Source organism: Choloepus didactylus, chromosome 4, assembly GCF_015220235.1.
Source record: "Choloepus didactylus isolate mChoDid1 chromosome 4, mChoDid1.pri, whole genome shotgun sequence".
In the NCBI taxonomy this organism is placed as follows: domain Eukaryota; kingdom Metazoa; phylum Chordata; class Mammalia; order Pilosa; family Megalonychidae; genus Choloepus; species Choloepus didactylus.
Window position 1 is genome coordinate 42,391,637 of NC_051310.1, and position 6,948 is coordinate 42,398,584.

The 6,948-nt window shown below is 44.5% G+C and overlaps 1 pseudogene; it reads right to left on the minus strand.

The window, feature by feature from the left end:
- Positions 1-6,030: 6,030 nt before the first annotated feature.
- LOC119533188 lies at positions 6,031-6,734 on the minus strand (annotated as a pseudogene).
- Positions 6,735-6,948: the final 214 nt, after the last annotated feature.

Genomic DNA, 6,948 nt, shown 5'->3' on the forward strand with positions numbered 1-6,948 from the left:
TGGACAAGACCTTTGGTTGGATAATTTCCATGGAGGTGTTGTCCCACCCATTGAGGGTGGGTCTGAATTAAATTATTGGAGCACTATATAAGCTCAGACAGAAGGAGCAACCTTCCTAAAGCCAAGAGGGACACTTTGAAGAACGCACTGGAACTGAGAGAGGAGCTTCAGCTTACAGAGACATCTCAGAGATGGCCTTTGAAAGCAGACTTTTGCTTCTGAGAAGCTAAGAGAGGACAAATGCCCCAAGAGCAACTAAGAGTGACATTTTTGAGGAACTGCAGCCTAGAGAGGAACGTCGTGGGAGAAAGCCATTTTGAAAGCAGAACTCTGGAGCAGATGCCAGCCACGTGCCTTCCCAGCTGACAGAGGTTTTCCAGACGCCATTGGCCATCCTCCAGTGAAGGCACCCAATTGTTGATGTGTTACTTTGGACACTTTATGGCCTCAAAACTGTAACTGTGTAACCAAATAAACCCCCTTTTATAAAAGCCAATCCATTTCTGGTGTTTTGCATCCCAGCAGCATTAGCAAACTAGAACACTGGGTGAGTGCAGGAGTGAAAAGGAGGAGGCCAGGACTGGAGCACAGGGTACACATCACATTGTAGGTGTACTGCAACTTCCTAGAGTGAATGAAGGGGTCAGTCGGGGAGGGTCCCACATGGCAGGCCCCAAAAAAGTCAGGAGCTGAGGGGATGGAGGGCACCGAGGCAAGGATGGTCACAAGCTGAGGTCAGGCTGATCACAGAGCCCAGGGAAACACTCACGGGGCCCAAGAGATAGGCTGAGCAAGGAGAGCAGTAGGAAGGGGTGGAAAGAGGAGAGGAGAAAGCTGTGGCCAGAGAGCAGACCTCAGCGGTCAAGGTCTTGGAGATGGGCTGCTGCAGGTGTCTGAGGAGCCAGGCATGTACTTGACTGAAATAGACCAAGAGGAGGCTGGAGAGGCAAGTAGGTGTGGAGGGGGGGCCTTTGGCATCTAGGAGGCGAGAGGCGGGGCCAGTTGTACAGAGCTGATGAATAATTGAAGAAGAACCAGGGTCCAATGGCACCAGAAGAGAAGGAGCCTAGGGCGTCATTGGTAAAATTGTGGTGGAACGTCTTTCTGCTCACTTATGGAGTAACAGCACCTGCTTGGAACTGTTTATTTTCACTCACCCCTTTTCTTTGAGGCTCCATGAACAAGGTCGTGGCTGAGTTGAGGAGCCAGGGGTTTCATGCCCCGGGACTGTGATGCCAAGAGGAGGCCATGAGCGGTCACTCCTTCAGCTGCTGCCCCCACTGCCCTGCAGCCTGCTCCAAGGCACCCCGCCTCCACCCCTGCCCCGTGCAGCTGCTCTCCTGGGCCAGGAAAGGTTAAAACCCCATTCTGAAGTCAAGCCCTTAAGTTCTGAGATTCCCGCAGATTTTGCTTTCCCAGCTTCTGGGACCCCCTCAGACATGCTGAGATGCCTAGTTTTGAAGCCAACAAGTGTCTCCTGCACACTTCTGAGCCAGGGCACTCACCCTAGGGAAGGAGGACTGCCTATCAGCACTTCCTGTTGCAGAAGGACAAGCCAAAAGCACAGTTGGGCTCCCGGCTCTCAATTTGTTTGGCTCAGTTTGATGCTCTTTCTCTCTCTGGTGCGCTTCGGTTTGGAGTTGTTCGCTCTTCCTCAGCTTTTTATAGAAATGGTGGTGTCTTGGAGGGTTGGAGAAGTCAAAGAGAGGGGAAGGGATCCTTTAGATGCTGTGCTGGGGCTCAGCCGTGCCCAGACCTCCCAGTCTGCCTCTGCTATGCCAGAGGGATCTGCTGTGAGGTGTGCCCATGCCCAACCCTCAGGCCTGCAGCCCTGATCACACCAGCCCCTTTCTAGGCCCCTCGGGACCACTGACCTCACAGCACCCTCAGCCAGAAACAGCCTGGCTTCCCCTCCCTCTTGAGGCCTTTGCAAGAAGAGGGCAGCTGGTCTACATTTGGCCTTGCCCACCTCCAGTGATCTGCAGCCCCCCTCCCCCTGGGTTGCCTGTCCCTCACTCTCTCCCCCAGCCCCACACAGGACAGCCAGTGGCCCTTCTTAGTGTGGACCTCCTCTATGTCTATGTGTTTCTCATCCCTTCCCTGTGCCCTTTTTAATTTGTCTGCAGTAGAGGAGGGAAGCGCTCAAGGATTTGTGCAGAGACCCTGGGCAGAAGATAAATGGAATTTGCAATAAATCCAGGAGCAAAGTTGTAACTTGACTTAAAAACAAACAAAAGGGCCAGAACTGCAGTTAAGCTCAGCAGAAGCTCATCTCGCAGTGTAAACAGAAAAGGGTGTGTGTGGGCCCAGGAGCCTCACACAGGCCTGGGACGGCCAGGGAGGGGTCTGCAGCAGGGCTGGTCGCCAACTTTCTCTGGAAGGGACTGCTTTTGGTGCAAGGTCTTTGCGGCCTCGGTAAAGGAGCAAGATGCTGGCACTGCTGTTTTTGCCACTGTTTTCCATGACTTACCCTTTAGAAGAAGTACTCTCAGGGTTGGGACAAGAAGGTTGTTTGGGGCAAATGCTTTCTATTGAGGCTGGGGTTGGGCATGGAAACGGCTCAAGAAGCTTCCACCAAGGAGAACAAACTGGAGTGCTGGCTGTGAACCCCCAAGTCCTCTGCCTTCCCCAGGAGGTGAGGGAGTTTACTTGGGCCTCTCAGCAAGCTCAAGGGGGCAGGGAGTTTCCCTGGGGCAGGGGTCTGCCCACCATGACACTGGAGGGGTCACGCTCAGGCGGAATCTCTGTGCCTCCCGGAAGGGCTAGGCTGTAAGGACAATGACCATGCCTTGCCTTTCCATATCAAACGTCACACTGTCCACTGCTTCCTCACAGGCCTCTTATCTGGATCTCCCCAACCACTCTGTGAGCTGAGTGGAACACACTTCACCACCGTTTTATGGGCAAGAAAACTGACACAGAGAGGTAAAGAGACGTATCCAAGTTCTCCCACACAGCAAGCCAGTCAGTAGCTGACCTTGGTCAGGGCAGTAGAAAATGTCTGTCCAGAGAACTATAGTTGGGGCTCAGTTACTGAAAAACAGCGTGATCTTGGGTGGGTCACTTAACCTCTCTGGGTCCAGGTTTTTCCCTCCAAAAGTTAACCAGGTTGGCCGCGGCCCCTCTAACCCTCTGTTGCCTGGCTTCTCACAGTGGGGAACCCTAGGGGTACCTAATGGTGTACAGGGAATACACAAAGCCACACTTTTTAAGCATGGCACATCTTCCTGGAGTCTCATTTTAAGCTGGGATTTTTCTGGAGGAAAGAAAGTCTTTTTCTTTAATTAAAAGATGGCTATGTTATAGAAGAGGATGCAAAATTCAAAATTTAAAAGTAAAATAGGAAAACTTCAAGGACATGCTGTGCTTGTGAGTAGGCTCCAGGCCCCCTAGAGTATGAGCTTGCTCCTCCCTGTCACCTGGGAAATGGGTGGGAAAGCGTGGGAAGTGTTGCCCCCAGGGCCCACCCCGGGTTGTGCAGGCTTCCAGCAGTCTGCCTGCTGCCCCCTGAAACGCCTGGCATGGCCCGTGGGTTTGTCATGATAAAGAACAGCTCTTCTTTCTAACAGGCATGAAAAGCCCACCAGGCACCCATGTTCCTGGTGAACATGGGATGGTTGCATTTCCTTTTCCAAAGGGAGAACTGTTTGCAAAGCATCTGACACAGCTGTTCTTGTCCTAGGCAATTAGAATTTCCTGGTGAGTTTTTTTAATTTAAAACATTTTTCTATTTTTTAGAGAAAGTGTGGGTTGACAGAACAATCATGCTTCAAATACAGGGTTCCCATATACCACCTTATTATTAACACCTTGCACTAGTGTGGTACATTTGTTACAATTGGTAAGAGCACATTTTTATAATTGTATTATTCACTATAGCTATGGTTTAATTTGGGGTTTACTGTGTTGTGCAATTTCATGGATTTTTTAAAAAATTTATTCTAATAACATATATGACATAAATCCCCTTTTAACCACTTTCAAATATACAATTCAGTGCTGTTAATTACATTCACTGTGTTGTGTCACCATCACCACCATCCATTACCAAAACTTTGCCTCATCCCAAATGGAATCTCTGTACAATTTCAGCCCTAACTCCCTATTCCCTACCCCTACCCTGTCCCCTGGTAATTAATATTCTAGATTCTGATCCTATGTCAGTGTTTGAGTATTCTAATTATTTCATATCAGTGAGATCATACAGTATTTTTCCTTTTGTGTCTGGCTTATTTCACTCAACATGAGGTCTTCAAGGTTCATCCGTGTTGTCACATGTATCAGGACTTCATTCCTTTTCAAGGCTGAATAATATTTCATTGTGTTGATCTATCCATATTTTGTTGATCTATTCATCAGTTGATAGATACTTGGGCTGCTTCCACCTTTTGGCAATTGTGACTAATGCAGCTATGAACGTCAGTGTGTAAATAGCTATTTGAGTCCCTGCTTTCAATTCTTTGGGATATATACCTAGAAGTGGTATTGCCTGGTCATATGGTAGTTCCATACTTAACTTTCTGAGGAACAGCCAATCTCTTCCACAGTAGCTGCCTCATTTTACATTCCCATCAGCGATGAATGAATGTTCCTATTTCTCTATATTTTCTCCAACATATAGAGAAAATTAAAAAATGTAATTTCCCATTTTAAAAATAGTAGTCATTCTAGTGGGTGTGAAATGATATTTCACTGTGGTTTTGATTTGCGTTTCCCTAACGGTTAACAATGTTGAACATCTTCCCATGTGCTTTTTGGCCATTTGTAGATCTTCTTTAGAGAAATGTCTATTCAAGTCTTTCGCCCATTTTAAAATTAGGGTTGCTCGTCTTTTTGTTGTTGAGTGGAAGTATTTCTTTATATACTCTGGATGTTAAACCCTTATGCCAGCATCATGCAGTTTTGATTACTGTGGCTTTGTAGTAAGTTTTAAGATCAGGATGTATGAGGTCTCCAACTTTGTTCATCTTTTACAGATGATTTTGGCTATTCGAAGCCCCTTACTCTTCCATATAGATCTGAAGATTGGCTTTTCTGTTTCTGCAAAGAAGTTTGTTGGAATTTTGATTGGGATTGTGTTGAATATGTAAATTGCTTTGGGTAGAATTGACGTCAAACAATAAATAGTCTTACGATTCATTTGTTAGGTCTAGTTGGCTTAGAGTGTTGTTCAAGTCTTCTATTGTCTTATTGATCTTCTGTCTAGATGTTCTATCCATAATTGAAAGTGATATATTAAAGTCTCCTACTATTAACGTAGAGCCATCAATTTCTCCCTTCAAATTGGTGAATCCTTGCTTCATATATTTTGGGCCTGTCGTTAGGTGAATGTTTATTTATAATTCTTGTGTCTTCTTGTTGAATTGACCCTGTTAACAGTATGTAATGATCGTCTTTGTCTCTCCCAAAAGTTTTTGACTTAAAGATGATTTTATCTGACATCAATATAGCTATCCCTTCTCTCTTTTGGATATTATTTGTATAGTATTTTTTTTCCCAGCCTTCACTTTCAACATATTTACGTAATTGAATTAAAGGTGAGTCTTTTGTAAGTGCTGTTCTTCCAATCTCTGTCTTTTGACTGGATAGTTTAACCCATTTACATTTCAAGAAACTACTGGTAATTCAGGACTTTCTTCTGATATTTTGCTATTTAATCTTTGTAAATCTTATACCATTTTGTCCCTCAATTTTTCTGTTAATGCCTACTTTCATATTAATTTGTTTTTGTTTTTTTTTTAACGTACCATATTGAGTTCCTTCTCATATCTTTCTGGATATATTTTTCATATGTTTTCCTTGTGGTTACCATGGTGTTAAAATTTAGCACCCCTAAATTTAAAACAATCTGATTTGATATCATCTTTTTTTATTTAACAGTTTATTATGATTTATAAGTGTCATTTTAAAAACATCAGTCCATTAAACCATGTAGAAATAAGTATGCAAAGTCTGCAAAACAAAACATACTTGAAACAAATTCAAGTACATAGATTATCTGAAATTCCATGTCACTCAGTCACTTCCTTATTATGCTATGGCAGCCAAGTAATCCTTGACTTCAGTTGGAGTAAGTTTCCTAAATCCAGCTTCATTGCAGATTCCAACTTCTATGTTATCTTCTGTCATTTGCCCTTCAAAGCTTTCCTTTAGCATTAAGATGACTGTATGAATGGCATCTTCAAGTTCCAGATCTTCATTATATCTTTTCTCTGGGAAAGTTTTCCCATTCACAAAGTTCTTTTCCATTGCTGTGGCTTTCCAGGCAAAGTAAGCACCAGATGGATCTGACTGAAATAAATATGGCCATCCTTCATTCCAACCACGAATAAGTAAAGAGACCCCAAATGGACAAACACCACCTGACTGGGTGTATTCTTGCAATTCAGAAGCTACTCTCTGCACTTGCTGAGTTGTGGGAATGGGTTCTTGGTAAACAAGATAATGTTGCTGAGCTAGTTTCCGAGCTCTGTGCACAAGCACTCTGTAATCTGGCCCATGCCACCATACACCAAACCTATATGTTTGGTAATTGGTTCTACTTTGTGTACACTTTGCTCATCATACAGAATGGAATTCTGTTTCTTCTCAGTTGCCAACACCACACCATTTGCAGCTTTAATTCCCACTGAAGTGGCTCCTCCAGCTACAGCAGTCAAAGCATATTCAATCTGGACAAGTTTACTAGATGGGCTGAACGTAGTCAGCGGAAAGCTGTAATCGTGTTCCACCATCTTTACATGGAGAGCTGATTTGATATCATCTTGACTTCAATAGCATACACATACACTGTTCCTGTCCCCTTTGTCTCCCCACCTTTTTTGTACTTGTTATAAATTATATCTTTGCACGTTGTATGTTCACAACATTGTATTCCTTCATGCTGCTTTGAACCACTGTCTAGTGTCCTTTTCTTTCAGTCTGAAGAACACTCTGTAACATTGCTTG